Source organism: Geotrypetes seraphini, chromosome 11, assembly GCF_902459505.1.
Source record: "Geotrypetes seraphini chromosome 11, aGeoSer1.1, whole genome shotgun sequence".
NCBI classification, from domain to species: Eukaryota; Metazoa; Chordata; class Amphibia; order Gymnophiona; family Dermophiidae; genus Geotrypetes; species Geotrypetes seraphini.
In genome coordinates, this window is record NC_047094.1 from 80395375 (window position 1) to 80411328 (window position 15954).

Below are 15954 nucleotides of genomic sequence, written 5' to 3' on the forward strand. Positions count from 1 at the left end.
TTCCACGTCTGACCTCCACTTGCTTGTGACTTTTTTTTTATCTCTTCCAGAAGAACATTCATATCGAATCTGTCTTTTTATCTTGACGATTTTTGTAGCGCACTTGTGGCCCCCGTTTGCATTCAATTTCTCCGAGGTCCTTTTCCTTTTGTCGTATTTTGCCAATCCTCATTCCCCTTAAGCACCATTTTTCAACTGTTCTTCAATTACCTCCTCTACTACTGGGTATTTATTTCTGTCTTTCTTTAATTTCTTGCAGCAGGGAGTGAGGCGCTTGTGCAGTAAATGATGATATTACCCAGTTGCGTGCAGCATCCAGGAAATGTGAACATAGACTTACCATAAATGGTAAGAAAAACATGGAGATTTCAGAATGCAAAACAGGGAAGATAAGATATACATGACTCTGCAATTGCACATTCCTTCTCAATAAAGCATAAGGTTGCAAAAGATGCGTTTAATGTACAGAATCCTACCTCTGCTGATGAAAGCAAAACCTGGCCTAGTCAGTTAGACCACGGCTGTATCTTCTTCATGGCATGGTAATGGTGGAAAGAACAGAAATAAGCTGTTTTGTTACGGAAAGGCCTAGGTAAAACCAAAACCTTAACGACAAGGATGGGATTTGAACCCATGCATGCAGAGCACAATGGATTAGCAGTCCATCGCCTTAACCACTCGGCCACCTTGTCTTGTTAGTTTAAGTGACAAAACTTTCCCAAGTATTTCTAATCTTATTTTTTTTCTTCCCTCAAATTCTTCCAATCTTCACGTTATGGGAAGTTTTTTTTTGTTTGTTTTAACTTCCACAGAAGAATCACTCATTTATGAAAAAGAGTTTTGCTGCTACCGTTGTATCAAATTCTCCTCTAAGATTGGATGTAGAAAAGTTGTCATTCTCCATCAATCACTTCAGCGCTATCCTTCTTCTATTTGAAGCATTGTTTCTATCGAATAGAGCCTATCCTAAATTCAGGTCCCTTCTATAGTGGTCACATCTCACTCTTATGCCTCTGTTTGGCTGGACTAGGAGGGCACGCTTGTGAGAGTGACACTACCTAAACTCAAGCTTTATCAATAATGAATTCTCCGGAGAGAAAAGAGGACACATGTTGGGTGTCGGTATTTTATATAGAATCATTCTTTGGAGATTTAATTAAAGTGAATGTTTCCAAAGCCAACACTCTTCTCTGTTTTTCCATACTTGATTTATAAACTTGAACAGCTGTGTACTACTAACGGAACATTTGAAAATGGGACTTTGAAGTGGAAGAAATGAGGCACCACTGGGAGTTAAACCCAGGATCTCCTGTTTACTAGACAGGTGCTTTAACCAACTAAGCCATGGTGCCATGCACCCACTAGATAGGTCTATGTTATGAGCCTACAGTGAACTATAGACAGAAACTATGACATGGTGACCTTTCCGGTCACGTAGCCTGGGCAGTTTGTTCAACTGGTTTTCTTTCCTCTTGCAAACTGGACTCTTTGTGGCTCATTTCTATACTTCATATCTTTCTTTTCATGGCGTGGTTTGAGATTATCCCATTAGACATCGAAGTCTGTCCAATTGTTCTCTTATGGCAGCAGTCTTCCACGTCTAACCTCCACTTGCTTGTGATTTTTTTTATTTTCTCTTCTAGAAAAACATTCATATCGAATCTGTCTTTTATCTTGATGATTTTTGTAGCGCACTTGTGGCCCCCGTTTGCATTCAATTTCTCCGAGGTCCATTTCTTTCTGTCGTATTTTGCCAATCCTCATTCCTCTGAAGCACCATTTTTCAACCGTTCTTCAATTACCTCCACTACTACTGGGTATTTATTTCTGTTTTTCTTTAGAAATGAGGCACCACTGGGAGTTGAACCCAGGATCTCCTGTTTACTAGACAGGTGCTTTAACCAACTAAGCCATGGTGCCATGCACCCACTAGATGGGACTCTTGTGGCTCATTTCTATACTTCATATCTTCTTTCATGGCGTGGTTTGAGATTATCCCATGAGACATCTAAGCCTGTCCAATTGTTCTCTTATGGCAGCAGTCTTCCACGTCTGACCTCCACTTGCTTGTGATTTTTTTTTTTTCTCTTCCAGAAGAACATTCATATCGAATCTGTCATTTATCTTGATGATTTTTGTAGCGCACTTGTGGCCCCCGTTTGCATTCAATTTCTCCGAGGTCCATTTCTTTCTGTCGTATTTTGCCAATCCTCATTCCTCTGAAGCACCATTTTTCAACCGTTCTTCAATTACCTCCTCTACTACTGGGTATTTATTTCTGTTTTTCTTTAATTTCTTGCAACTGGAAATGAGGCACTTGTGCAGTAAATTATGATATCACCCAGTTGCATGATGCATCAAGGAAATGTGAACATAGACTTTCCCTAAATGGTAAGAAAAACATGGAGATTTCAGAATGCAAAGCAGGGAAGATAAGATATACATGACTCTGCAATTGCACATTCCTTCTCAATAAAGCATAAGGTTGCAAAAGATGCGTTTATGTACAGAATCCTACCTCTGCTGATTGAAAGCAAAACCTGGCCTAGGCAGTCAGACCACAGCTGTATCTTCTTCATGGCATCGTAACGGTGGAAAGAACAGAAATAAGCTGTTTTGTTACGGAAAGGCCTAGGTAAAACCAAAACCTTAACGACAAGGATGGGATTTGAACCCATGCATGCAGAGCACAATGGATTAGCAGTCCATCACCTTAACCACTCGGCCACCTTGTCTTGTAAATCTAAGTGACAAAACTTTCCCAAGTATTTCAAATCTTTTTTTTTTCTTCCCTCAAACTCTTCCAATCTTCACGTTATGGGTAAGTTTTTTAGTTTTTTTTAAACTTCCTCAGAAGATCACTTATTTATGAAAAAGAGTTTTGCTGCTACCGTTGTATCAAATTCTCCTCTAAGATTGGATGTAGAAAAGTTATCATTCTCCATCAATCACTTCAGCGCTATCCTTCTTCTGTTTGAAGCATTGTTTCTATCGATTAGAGCCTATCCTAAATTCAGGTCCCTTCTATAGCGGTCACATCTCACTCGTATGCCTCTGTTTGGCTGGACTAGGAGGGCACGCTTGTGAGAGTGACACTACCTAAACTCAAGCTTTATCAATAATGAATTCTCCGGAGAGAAAAGAGTACACATGTTGGGTGTCGGTATTTTATAAAGAATCATTCTTTGGAGATTTAATTAAAGTGAATGTTTCCAAAGCCAACACTCTTCTCTGTTTTTCCATACTTGATTTATAAACTTGAACAGCTGTGTACTACTAACGGAACATTTGAAAATGGGACTTTGAAGTGGAAGAAATGAGGCACCACTGGGAGTTGAACCCAGGATCTCTTGTTTACTAGACAGGTGCTTTAACCAACTAAGCCATGGTGCCATGAACCCACTAGATGTGTCTATGTTATGAGCCTACAGTGAACTATAGACAGAAACTATGACATTGTGACCTTTCCGGTCAAATAGCCTGGGCAGTTTGTTCAACTGGTTTTCTTTCCTCTTGCAAACTGGACTCTTTGTGGCTCATTTCTATACTTCATATCTTTCTTTTCATGGCGTGGTTTGAGATTATCCCATTAGACATCTAAGTCTGTCCAATTGTTCTCTTATGGTAGCTGTCTTCCACGTCTGACCTCCACTTGCTTGTGATTTTTTTTTTTTTCTCTTCCAGAAGAACATTCATATCGAATCTGTCTTTTATCTTGATGATTTTTGTAGCGCACTTGTGGCCCCCGTTTGCATTCAATTTCTCTGAGGTCCTTTTCCTTCGGTCGTATTTTGCGAATCCTCATTCCTCTGAAGCACCATTTTTCAACCGTTCTTCAATTACCTCCTCTACTACTGGGTATTTATTTCTGTCTTTAATTTCTTGCAGCAGGGAATGAGGCGCTTGTGCAGTAAATGATGATATTACCCAGTTGCGTGCAGCATCCAGGAAATGTGAACATAGACTTACCATAAATGGTAAGAAAAACATGGAAATTTCAGAATGCAAAGCAGGGAAGATAAGATATACATGACTCTGCAATTGCACATTCCTTCTCAATAAAGCATAAGGTTGCAAAAGATGCGTTTAATGTACAGAATCCTACCTCTGCTGATTGAAAGCAAAACCTGGCCTAGGCAGTCAGACCACAGCTGTATCTTCTTCATGGCATGGTAATGGTGGAAAGAACAGAAATAAGCTGTTTTGTTACGGAAAGGCCTAGGAAAAACCAAAACCTTAACGACAAAGATTGGATTTGAACCCATGCATGCAGAGCACAATGGATTAGCAGTCCAACGCCTTAACCACTCGGCCACCTTGTCTTGTTAGTCTAAGTGACAAAACTTTCCCAAGTATTTCTAATCTTATTTTTTTTCTTCCCTCAAATTCTTCCAATCTTCACGTTATGGGAAGTTTTTTTTTGTTTGTTTTAACTTCCACAGAAGAATCACTCATTTATGAAAAAGAGTTTTGCTGCTACCGTTGTATCAAATTCTTCTCTAAGATTGGATGTAGAAAAGTTGTCATTCTCCATCAATCACTTCAGCGCTATCCTTCTTCTGTTTGAAGCATTGTTTCTATCGATTAGAGCCTATCCTAAATTCAGGTCCCTTCTATAGCGGTCACATCTCACTCTTATGCCTCTGTTTGGCTGGACTAGGAGGGCACGCTTGTGAGAGTGACACTACCTAAACTCAAGCTTTATCAATAATGAATTCTCCGGAGAGAAAAGAGTACACATGTTGGGTGTCGGTATTTTATAAAGAATCATTCTTTGGAGATTTAATTAAAGTGAATGTTCCAAAGACAACACTCTTCTCTGTTTTTCCATACTTGATTTATAAATTTGAACAGCTGTGTACTACTCACGGAACATTTGAAAAGGGGACTTTGAGGTGGGAGAAATGAGGCACCACTGGAAGTTGAACCCAGGATCTCCTGTTTACTAGACAGGTGCTTTAACCAACTAAGCCATGGTGCCATGCACCCACTAGATAGGTCTATGTTATGAGCCTACAGTGAACTATAGACAGAAACTATGACATGGTGACCTTTCCGGTCACGTAGCCTGGGCAGTTTGTTCAACTGGTTTTCTTTCCTCTTGCAAACTGGACTCTTTGTGGCTCATTTCTATACTTCATATCTTTCTTTTCATGGCGTGGTTTGAGATTATCCCATTAGACATCGAAGTCTGTCCAATTGTTCTCTTATGGCAGCAGTCTTCTACGTCTAACCTCCACTTGCTTGTGATTTTTTTTATTTTCTCTTCTAGAAAAACATTCATATCGAATCTGTCTTTTATCTTGATGATTTTTGTAGCGCACTTGTGGCCCCCGTTTGCATTCAATTTCTCCGAGGTCCATTTCTTTCTGTCGTATTTTGCCAATCCTCATTCCTCTGAAGCACCATTTTTCAACCGTTCTTCAACCTCCACTACTACTGGGTATTTATTTCTGTTTTTCTTTAATTTCTTGCAACTGGAAATGAGGCGCTTGTGCAGTAAATTATGATATCACCCAGTTGCATGATGCATCAAGGAAATGTGAACATAGACTTTCCCTAAATGGTAAGAAAAACATAGAGATTTCAGAATGCAAAGCAGGGAAGATAAGATATACATGACTCTGCAATTGCACATTCCTTCTCAATAAAGCATAAAGTTGCAAAAGATGCGTTTATGTACAGAATCCTACCTCTGCTGATTGAAAGCAAAACCTGGCCTAGGCAGTCAGACCACAGCTGTATCTTCTTCATGGCATGGTAATGGTGGAAAGAACAGAAATAAGCTGTTTTGTTACGGAAAGGCCTAGGAAAAACCAAAACCTTAACGACAAGGATGGGATTTGAACCCATGCATGCAGAGCACAATGGATTAGCAGTCCAACGCCTTAACCACTCGGCCACCTTGTCTTGTTAGGCTAAGTGACAAAACTTTCCCAAGTATTTCTAATCTTATTTATTTTCTTCCCTCAAATTCTTCCAATCTTCACGTTATGGGAAGTTTTTGTTTGTTTGTTTTAACTTCCACAGAAGAATCACTCATTTATGAAAAAGAGTTTTGCTGCTACCGTTGTATCAAATTCTCCTCTAAGATTGGATGTAGAAAAGTTGTCATTCTCCATCAATCACTTCAGCGCTATCCTTCTTCTATTTGAAGCATTGTTTCTATCGATTAGAGCCTATCCTAAATTCAGGTTCCTTCTATAGCGGTCACATCTCACTCGTATGCCTCTGTTTGGCTGGACTAGGAGGGCACGCTTGTGAGAGTGACACTACCTAAACTCAAGCTTTATCAATAATGAATTCTCTGGAGAGAAAAGAGTACACATGTTGGGTGTCGGTATTTTATAAAGAATCATTCTTTGGAGATTTAATTAAAGTGAATGTTTCCAAAGCCAACACTCTTCTCTGTTTTTCCATACTTGATTTATAAACTTGAACAGCTGTGTACTACTAACGGAACATTTGAAAATAGGACTTTGAAGTGGAAGAAATGAGGCACCACTGGGAGTTGAACCCAGAATCTCCTGTTTACTAGACAGGTGCTTTATCCAACTAAGCCATGGTGCCATGCACCCACTAGATGTGTCTATGTTATGAGCCTACAGTGAACTATAGACAGAAACTATGACATGGTGACCTTTCCGGTCACGAAGCCTGGGCAGTTTGTTCAACTGGTTTTCTTTCCTCTTGCAAACTGGACTCTTTGTGGCTCATTTCTGTACTTCATATTTTTCTTTTCATGGCGTGGTTTGAGATTATCCCATTAGACATCTAAGTCTGTCCAATTGTTCTCTTATGGCAGCAGTCTTCCACGTCTAACCTCCACTTACTTGTGATTTTTTTTATTTTCTCTTCTAGAAGAACATTCATATCGAATCTGTCTTTTATCTTGATGATTTTTGTAGCGCACTTGTGGCCCCCGTTTGCATTCAATTTCTCTGAGGTCCATTTCTTTCTGTCGTATTTTGCCAATCCTCATTCCTCTGAAGCACCATTTTTCAACCGTTCTTCAATTACCTTCTCTACTACTGGGTATTTATTTCTGTTTTTCTTTAATTTCTTGCAACTGGAAATGAGGCGCTTGTGCAGTAAATTATGATATCACCCAGTTGCATGATGCATCAAGGAAATGTGAACATAGACTTTCCTAAATGGTAAGAAAACATGGAGATTTCAGAATGCAAAGCAGGGAAGATAAGATATACATGACTCTGCAATTGCACATTCATTCTCAATAAAGCATAAAGTTGCAAAAGATGCGTTTATGTACAGAATCCTACCTCTGCTGATTGAAAGCAAAACCTGGCCTAGGCAGTCAGACCACAGCTGTATCTTCTTCATGGCATGGTAATGGTGGAAAGAACAGAAATAAGCTGTTTTGTTACGGAAAGGCCTAGGAAAAACCAAAACCTTAACAACAAGGATGGGATTTGAACCCATGCATGCAGAGCACAATGGATTAGCAGTCCAACGCCTTAACCACTCAGCCACCTTGTCTTGTTAGTCTAAGTGACAAAACTTTCCCAAGTATTTCTAATCTTATTTTTTTTCTTCCCTCAAATTCTTCCAATCTTCACGTTATGGGAAGTTTTTTTTTGTTTGTTTTAACTTCCACAGAAGAATCACTCATTTATGAAAAAGAGTTTTGCTGCTACCGTTGTATCAAATTCTTCTCTAAGATTGGATGTAGAAAAGTTGTCATTCTCCATCAATCACTTCAGCGCTATCCTTCTTCTGTTTGAAGCATTGTTTCTATCGATTAGAGCCTATCCTAAATTCAGGTCCCTTCTATAGCGGTCACATCTCACTCTTATGCCTCTGTTTGGCTGGACTAGGAGGGCACGCTTGTGAGAGTGACACTACCTAAACTCAAGCTTTATCAATAATGAATTCTCCGGAGAGAAAAGAGTACACATGTTGGGTGTCGGTATTTTATAAAGAATCATTCTTTGGAGATTTAATTAAAGTGAATGTTTCCAAAGCCAACACTCTTCTCTGTTTTTCCATACTTGATTTATAAACTTGAACAGCTGTGTACTACTAACGGAACATTTGAAAATGGGACTTTGAAGTGGAAGAAATGAGGCACCACTGGGAGTTGAAACCAGGATCTCCTGTTTATTAGACAGGTGCTTTATCCAACTAAGCCATGGTGCCATGCACCCACTAGATGTGTCTATGTTATGAGCCTACAGTGAACTATAGACAGAAACTATGACATGGTGACCTTTCCGGTCACGAAGCCTGGGCAGTTTGTTCAACTGGTTTTCTTTCCTCTTGCAAACTGGACTCTTTGTGGCTCATTTCTATACTTCATATTTTTCTTTTCATGGCGTGGTTTGAGATTATCCCATTAGACATCTAAGTCTGTCCAATTGTTCTCTTATGGCAGCAGTCTTCCACGTCTAACCTCCACTTGCTTGTGATTTTTTTTATTTTCTCTTCTAGAAGAACATTCATATCGAATCTGTCTTTTATCTTGATGATTTTTGTAGCGCACTTGTGGCCCCCGTTTGCATTCAATTTCTCCGAGGTCCATTTCTTTCTGTCGTATTTTGCCAATCCTCATTCCTCTGAAGCACCATTTTTCAACCGTTCTTCAATTACCTTCTCTACTACTGGGTATTTATTTCTGTTTTTCTTTAATTTCTTGCAACTGGAAATGAGGCGCTTGTGCAGTAAATTATGATATCACCCAGTTGCATGATGCATCAAGGAAATGTGAACATAGACTTTCCTAAATGGTAAGAAAACATGGAGATTTCAGAATGCAAAGCAGGGAAGATAAGATATACATGACTCTGCAATTGCACATTCATTCTCAATAAAGCATAAAGTTGCAAAAGATGCGTTTATGTACAGAATCCTACCTCTGCTGATTGAAAGCAAAACCTGGCCTAGGCAGTCAGACCACAGCTGTATCTTCTTCATGGCATGGTAATGGTGGAAAGAACAGAAATAAGCTGTTTTGTTACGGAAAGGCCTAGGAAAAACCAAAACCTTAACAACAAGGATGGGATTTGAACCCATGCATGCAGAGCACAATGGATTAGCAGTCCAACACCTTAACCACTCGGCCACCTTGTCTTGTTAGTCTAAGTGACAAAACTTTCCCAAGTATTTCTAATCTTATTTTTTTTCTTCCCTCAAATTCTTCCAATCTTCACGTTATGGGAAGTTTTTTTTTTGTTTGTTTTAACTTCCACAGAAGAATCACTCATTTATGAAAAAGAGTTTTGCTGCTACCGTTGTATCAAATTCTTCTCTAAGATTGGATGTAGAAAAGTTGTCATTCTCCATCAATCACTTCAGCGCTATCCTTCTTCTGTTTGAGGCATTGTTTCTATCGATTAGAGCCTATCCTAAATTCAGGTCCCTTCTATAGCGGTCACATTTCACTCGTATGCCTCTGTTTGGCTGGACTAGGAGGGCACGCTTGTGAGAGTGACACTACCTAAACTCAAGCTTTATCAATAATGAATTCTCTGGAGAGAAAAGAGTACACATGTTGGGTGTCGGTATTTTATAAAGAATCATTCTTTGGAGATTTAATTAAAGTGAATGTTTCCAAAGCCAACACTCTTCTCTGTTTTTCCATACTTGATTTATAAACTTGAACAGCTGTGTACTACTAACGGAACATTTGAAAATGGGACTTTGAAGTGGAAGAAATGAGGCAACACTGGGAGTTGAACCCAGGATCTCCTGTTTACTAGACAGGTGCTTTAACCAACTAAGCCATGGTGCCATGCACCCACTAGATGTGTCTATGTTATGAGCCTACAGTGAACTATAGACAGAAACTATGACATGGTGACCTTTCCGGTCACGTAGCCTGGGCAGTTTGTTCAACTGGTTTTCTTTCCTCTTGCAAACTGGACTCTTTGTGGCTCATTTCTATACTTCATATTTTTCTTTTCATGGCGTGGTTTGAGATTATCCCATTAGACATCTAAGTCTGTCTAATTGTTCTCTTATGGCAGCAGTCTTCCACGTCTAACCTCCACTTGCTTGTGATTTTTTTTATTTTCTCTTCTAGAAGAACATTCATATCGAATCTGTCTTTTATCTTGATGATTTTTGTAGCGCACTTGTGGCCCCCGTTTGCATTCAATTTCTCCGAGGTCCATTTCTTTCTGTCGTATTTTGCCAATCCTCATTCCTCTGAAGCATCATTTTTCAACCGTTCTTCAATTACCTCCTCTACTACTGGGTATTTATTTCTGTTTTTCTTTAATTTCTTGCAACTGGAAATGAGGCGCTTGTGCAGTAAATGATGATATCACCCAGTTGCATGCTGCATCCAGGAAATGTGAACATAGACTTTCCCTAAATGGTAAGAAAAACATGGAGATTTCAGAATGCAAAGCAGGGAAGATAAGATATACATGACTCTGCAATTGCACATTCCTTCTCAATAAAGCATAAAGTTGCAAAAGATGCGTTTATGTACAGAATCCTACCTCTGCTGATTGAAAGCAAAACCTGGCCTAGGCAGTCAGACCACAGCTGTATCTTCTTCATGGCATCGTAACGGTGGAAAGAACAGAAATAAGCTGTTTTGTTACGGAAAGGGCTAGGTAAAACCAAAACCTTAACGACAAGGCTGGGATTTGAACCCATGCATTCAGAGCACAATGGATTAGCAGTCCATCGCCTTAACCACTCGGCCACCTTATCTTGTAAATCTAAGTGACAAAACTTTCCCAAGTATTTCAAATCTTTTTTTTTTCTTCCCTCAAACTCTTCCAATCTTCACGTTATGGGTAAGTTTTTTAGTTTTTTTTAAACTTCCTCAGAAGAATCACTTATTTATGAAAAAGAGTTTTGCTGCTACCGTTGTATCAAATTCTTCTCTAAGATTGGATGTAGAAAAGTTGTCATTCTCCATCAATCACTTCAGCGCTATCCTTCTTCTGTTTGAAGCATTGTTTCTATCGATTAGAGCCTATCCTAAATTCAGGTCCCTTCTATAGCGGTCACATCTCACTCGTATGCCTCTGTTTGGCTGGACTAGGAGGGCACGCTTGTGAGAGTGACACTACCTAAACTCAAGCTTTATCAATAATGAATTCTCCGGAGAGAAAAGAGTACACATGTTGGGTGTCGGTATTTTATAAAGAATCATTCTTTGGAGATTTAATTAAAGTGAATGTTTCCAAAGCCAACACTCTTCTCTGTTTTTCCATACTTGATTTATAAACTTGAACAGCTGTGTACTACTAACGGAACATTTGAAAATGGGACTTTGAAGTGGAAGAAATGAGGCACCACTGGGAGTTGAACCCAGGATCTCTTGTTTACTAGACAGGTGCTTTAACCAACTAAGCCATGGTGCCATGCACCCACTAGATGTGTCTATGTTATGAGCCTACAGTGAACTATAGACAGAAACTATGACATGGTGACCTTTCCGGTCACGTAGCCTGGGCAGTTTGTTCAACTGGTTTTCTTTCCTCTTGCAAACTGGACTCTTTGTGGCTCATTTCTATACTTCATATTTTTCTTTTCATGGCGTGGTTTGAGATTATCCCATTAGACATCTAAGTCTGTCCAATTGTTCTCTTATGGCAGCAGTCTTCCACGTCTAACCTCCACTTGCTTGTGATTTTTTTTATTTTCTCTTCTAGAAGAACATTCATATCGAATCTGTCTTTTATCTTGATGATTTTTGTAGCGCACTTGTGGCCCCCGTTTGCATTCAATTTCTCCGAGGTCCATTTCTTTCTGTCGTATTTTGCCAATCCTCATTCCTCTGAAGCATCATTTTTCAACCGTTCTTCAATTACCTCCTCTACTACTGGGTATTTATTTCTGTTTTTCTTTAATTTCTTGCAACTGGAAATGAGGCGCTTGTGCAGTAAATGATGATATCACCCAGTTGCATGCTGCATCCAGGAAATGTGAACATAGACTTTCCCTAAATGGTAAGAAAAACATGGAGATTTCAGAATGCAAAGCAGGGAAGATAAGATATACATGACTCTGCACTTGCACATTCCTTCTCAATAAAGCATAAGGTTGCACAAGATGCGTTTAATGTACAGAATCCTAACTCTGCTGATTGAAAGCAAAACCTGGCCTAGGCAGTCAGACCACAGCTGTATCTTCTTCATGGCATGGTAATGGTGGAAAGAATAGAAATAAGCTGTTTTGTTACGGAAAGGCCTAGGTAAAACCAAAACCTTAACGACAAGGATGGGATTTGAACCCATGCATGCAGAGCACAATGGATTAGCAGTCCATCACCTTAACCACTCGGCCACCTTGTCTTGTTATTCAAAGTGACAAAACTTTCCCAAGTATTTCAAATCTTTTTTTTTTTTCTTCCCTCAAACTCTTTCAATCTTCACGTTATGAGGAAGTTTTTTAGTTTTTTTTTAACTTCCACAGAAGAATCACTCATTTATGAAAAAGAGTTTTGCTGCTACCGTTGTATCAAATTCTCCTCTAAGATTGGATGTAGAAAAGTTGTCATTCTCCATCAATCACTTCAGCGCTATCCTTCTTCTATTTGAAGCATTGTTTCTATTGAATAGAGCCTATCCTAAATTCAGGTCCCTTCTATAGCGGTCACATCTCACTCTTATGCCTCTGTTTGGCTGGACTAGGAGGGCACGCTTGTGACACTACTTAAACTCAAGAAACCAAGCTTTAACAGTAAAGAAGAACACCAGATTCATCTGATGTGATATAATATTTGCTGAGCTGATGTCACCGGCTGGTAATATTTATTGAATGATGGTGTGGGTTAAATTGGAGGGGGGCAGAGGGTGAGGGGAATATATGAGATATTGTCAAGGGCCTGTAGAATAAGGATTGACAAGCTTATAAGAGGAGATAAGAAAGGATTAATAGACCTTGAAAGAAAGAAAAATGATTAGGGAGGTTTCCAAGGTGATGAGGTGGAGCAGTTACGTGATTGGTTGGATTTGGCAGTCTGGAGTGAATTCTGTGAGGAAAGGGGAAAAGTAGAGTAGTCTCTAAAGGAAAAGATTATTCTCTTCAGAGTATATTAATTCTTACTAAAAATATTCTTCTTCATTGTTTTTTCAATGTTAAGAAGTTTGGTTTATTTTGAGTAAGGGAATTTGTTGCCTTGTTAACCTTCTCTGTGTCTGTATTTTAGTCAGGGCAGGCTATTTGTCTGTCAGGTGCTGGATTTGTTGCCTGAGGAAGCAGAGGCTGCAATGGAGAGGGGCAGTTTGGGCTCTTCTGTGGAGGTTTAACAGCCTGGCAGCACAACAGTCCCTTGTGTGGAGCAGCAGTTAGCGTTGGGCTGCCATTTGGTGAGTTGTCTGCACGGCTGTGGGTAGAGTGGGTTGGCTGTGAGGGAGATGGGATGTGAAAGGTGTTTGCTCGCTAATGTACGGTGTGTGAGAGAGGGACTTACCTGTTGGGGTTATATTTGTGTGACACAGAGAGGTCTTTCTGTTGAGGTGTAATTTTGCCAGGTTGTTTCTTAGTAGGCTAGTTTGGGGGAGATGGTTGGTGGTTGGTCTTTAGTTCATGAGGGTAGTGACTGGCTGGTCTGTGTGCCACATAGTTGGGCATTTCTGGAAAGGTTTGCGGCTTTGACGCTGAATTCTGGTGTTAGAGGTAAGGAGGGAGTTGGGAGGTGCCGATGCTGCATTCGGGTGTTTGTTTTTACAGCTAGGCAGAGTTGTGGATTTGCCGCCTTTGTGGATTTGGTGTTCCTGTGTCTGGGAGCTGAGGAGCACTGGCAGATGCCTTTGCAATAGTTGTGTGCTCAGTGGCTGCATGATTGTATGGCATCACCATTTTTGCAGCATTGTGATTTAAAATTTTGTTTGGAGTGTCAATAGGGGCCATCTTCCTAATTTTCCTTTTGTGCTGTGGCCTTTCTGGGTCTCTTGGGTCTTCCTGTGACTGACATTCTTTCTGTGGCGATTCAGCATGGTGTCAGCTGTCCTGATTCATTAGCTTAGCTGGAGATGACCTGTTCTTGGTGTTTCAGGTACATTCATACTTGTGGTGTTTTTCTGGGTGGGTGTGTTAGGGTGAAATAGATTTCTTGGTGTCTGTCTCTGTGGAAAGGGAGGGGGTCATTGTAGTAAAGTTGAGGTTTGTTTTATTTGTGCTGGAGAAATTAAAGGGAAAAGTTTTTAGTGGGGAATCAGCTAGGTAAGTGGTGAGCAAACCTGAACAAAGTTATTGTAAGGGTAACAACCCATTGTGTGTCATGTATAGGAAATACTGAGTGGAGTGCAGTGAAAAGGGTTGAGGTGAATCGCTTGTTCACTCTTTCCAAAAATACTAGGACTAGGGGGTGTGCAATGATTCTATTAAGTACTAGATTTACAACAAACCAGAGAAACATGTCTTCACACATGTGATTAATCTATGGAATTCATTGCTGGAGAATGAGATGAAATCAGCTAGCTTAGCAGGGTTTAAAAAAGGTTTAGATACTTTCCTAAAAGAGAAGTACATATTGCCTTATTTAGATGGCTTGGGGAAATCCTCTGCTTATTCCTATGATACCGATCACACACTCTTAGTCACAGAGTCAGCAATAATATATTGTGAAGTTTTATAATGATTATGAGAGGTCCTTGGGGATATCAGATTGCCCTACAAACAGCATAGTTTGAAAGGGTTAATTCCTCGTATTACCCCGTGGTACCTCCTCCTCCTCTTTTTCTTTTTCTATTTACTTTTAATTATTCATGATTATTTGATTAAATATACTTAGCTTTCAGCCTTGCAATAAATCCCCTCAACGCCAACGCGTTTTGGTCTCTTTATCAAGGCGAAATGGGGAAACTACTACATAGGGTACACATAATACAGCTGACGGTTCTCAATCAAAAGGGCCTTAAGGTGCGATTAAGGAGTGAAGACCTTGGTGTACGAATGAGGAGTGGGGGTTTGGTGTGATTGTATGTGATGAGCTTCAGGAGGCAACCAGGTTGTAACAGTGCTAGCAAAATCTAGGCAGATGTTTGGGTGCATGGGGATCAGTATGGCCAGCAGGACAATGGAAGTTTGCTGCCCCTCTCTAAAAATTTTGGTGAGACCTCCTTGTGAATTTTGTGTACATTTAAGTTCAGTTCAAAGGAAGGCTACTACAAGGTCTATGTCCTATAGGCATATGTGAACTGAGTTCATGATCTCCATCTGTATACTTTGAGGAAGGACATGAGAAGGGAGATAATAGTGATGTTTAAATACCTATGTGCCTAACTATACATGAGATGACTCCCCTTTTATTAGAAAGCAAATCCAGAGTAAGAGGGCAGGAGATGCAGTGCAGCAGTGCTGGGCTCTGCAGTACTGTATGGCACTATGTTGTTAAAGAAGGTGAGGTAGATGCAGGAAAAAGTTTTGGAATTTCAGTAGGTGTAGGAGTAGTAGATGCATGAAATAGTTTCTGAATTGGGGAAGGCATTGGATAGGCACATGGACTCTCTGGGACAGAGGAGGAGTTAATTGTTGCTGTGGAGGGGTATACTGGCTGGACATTTTGGTTTTTATCTGCCCTTATGTTTTTTCTAGGTGGCTTTGATTGTGTCCTCAGACTGGGTTAAGAGGAACTGCAAGGCGCTGGCTAGGTGCTGGGAGCCAAACTGCTTTGTTTGACTCATTTTCTGCAATTTTGGGTGGCAGAGGTGCATTGCTCCTTTCTCATAAGGAACAGCCGCATGTTCTATTAGTACTGTATGGTTTGTTTGTAAGATGATTTTAGGAGATGGTTCACTGGACATTTGCTGGTGGGATTTTATAGAAGTAATGAAATTGGTACTAAAATTGGTTGTGGATGCGTGTGATCCAGTGTCCATGTGCAGGGTTTACTTGTTGGGGGAGGAGAGGGTTGTATGAGGGTTTGGTGACATTTGTTTGCAGTATCCCCGACAACATGGATTTACTAAGGGGAGATCCTGCCAATCCAACCTGATCAGCTTCTTTGACTGGGTAACGGGGAAGCTG

General features: G+C 40.1%; 16 non-coding genes across 16 annotated transcripts; all 16 read right to left on the minus strand.

The window, feature by feature from the left end:
* Nucleotides 1-610: 610 nt before the first annotated feature.
* TRNAS-GCU lies at nucleotides 611-692 on the minus strand. Its single transcript has one exon. It is a non-coding gene; the product is annotated as a tRNA-Ser (tRNA).
* Nucleotides 693-1278: 586 nt separating this feature from the next.
* TRNAT-AGU lies at nucleotides 1279-1352 on the minus strand. Its single transcript has one exon. It is a non-coding gene; the product is annotated as a tRNA-Thr (tRNA).
* A 494-nt stretch (nucleotides 1353-1846) lies between these two features.
* TRNAT-AGU lies at nucleotides 1847-1920 on the minus strand. Its single transcript has one exon. It is a non-coding gene; the product is annotated as a tRNA-Thr (tRNA).
* A 733-nt stretch (nucleotides 1921-2653) lies between these two features.
* On the minus strand, nucleotides 2654-2735 carry TRNAS-GCU. The gene has a single exon. It is a non-coding gene; the product is annotated as a tRNA-Ser (tRNA).
* A 584-nt stretch (nucleotides 2736-3319) lies between these two features.
* On the minus strand, nucleotides 3320-3393 carry TRNAT-AGU. The gene has a single exon. It is a non-coding gene; the product is annotated as a tRNA-Thr (tRNA).
* An 847-nt stretch (nucleotides 3394-4240) lies between these two features.
* TRNAS-GCU lies at nucleotides 4241-4322 on the minus strand. Its single transcript has one exon. It is a non-coding gene; the product is annotated as a tRNA-Ser (tRNA).
* A 585-nt stretch (nucleotides 4323-4907) lies between these two features.
* Nucleotides 4908-4981, minus strand: TRNAT-AGU. The gene has a single exon. It is a non-coding gene; the product is annotated as a tRNA-Thr (tRNA).
* An 847-nt stretch (nucleotides 4982-5828) lies between these two features.
* On the minus strand, nucleotides 5829-5910 carry TRNAS-GCU. Its single transcript has one exon. It is a non-coding gene; the product is annotated as a tRNA-Ser (tRNA).
* A 586-nt stretch (nucleotides 5911-6496) lies between these two features.
* TRNAT-AGU lies at nucleotides 6497-6570 on the minus strand. Its single transcript has one exon. It is a non-coding gene; the product is annotated as a tRNA-Thr (tRNA).
* An 848-nt stretch (nucleotides 6571-7418) lies between these two features.
* Nucleotides 7419-7500, minus strand: TRNAS-GCU. Its single transcript has one exon. It is a non-coding gene; the product is annotated as a tRNA-Ser (tRNA).
* A 586-nt stretch (nucleotides 7501-8086) lies between these two features.
* Nucleotides 8087-8160, minus strand: TRNAI-AAU. The gene has a single exon. It is a non-coding gene; the product is annotated as a tRNA-Ile (tRNA).
* An 848-nt stretch (nucleotides 8161-9008) lies between these two features.
* On the minus strand, nucleotides 9009-9090 carry TRNAS-GCU. The gene has a single exon. It is a non-coding gene; the product is annotated as a tRNA-Ser (tRNA).
* Nucleotides 9091-9677: 587 nt separating this feature from the next.
* Nucleotides 9678-9751, minus strand: TRNAT-AGU. Its single transcript has one exon. It is a non-coding gene; the product is annotated as a tRNA-Thr (tRNA).
* Nucleotides 9752-10601: 850 nt separating this feature from the next.
* TRNAS-GCU lies at nucleotides 10602-10683 on the minus strand. The gene has a single exon. It is a non-coding gene; the product is annotated as a tRNA-Ser (tRNA).
* Nucleotides 10684-11268: 585 nt separating this feature from the next.
* Nucleotides 11269-11342, minus strand: TRNAT-AGU. The gene has a single exon. It is a non-coding gene; the product is annotated as a tRNA-Thr (tRNA).
* Nucleotides 11343-12193: 851 nt separating this feature from the next.
* Nucleotides 12194-12275, minus strand: TRNAS-GCU. Its single transcript has one exon. It is a non-coding gene; the product is annotated as a tRNA-Ser (tRNA).
* Nucleotides 12276-15954: the final 3679 nt, after the last annotated feature.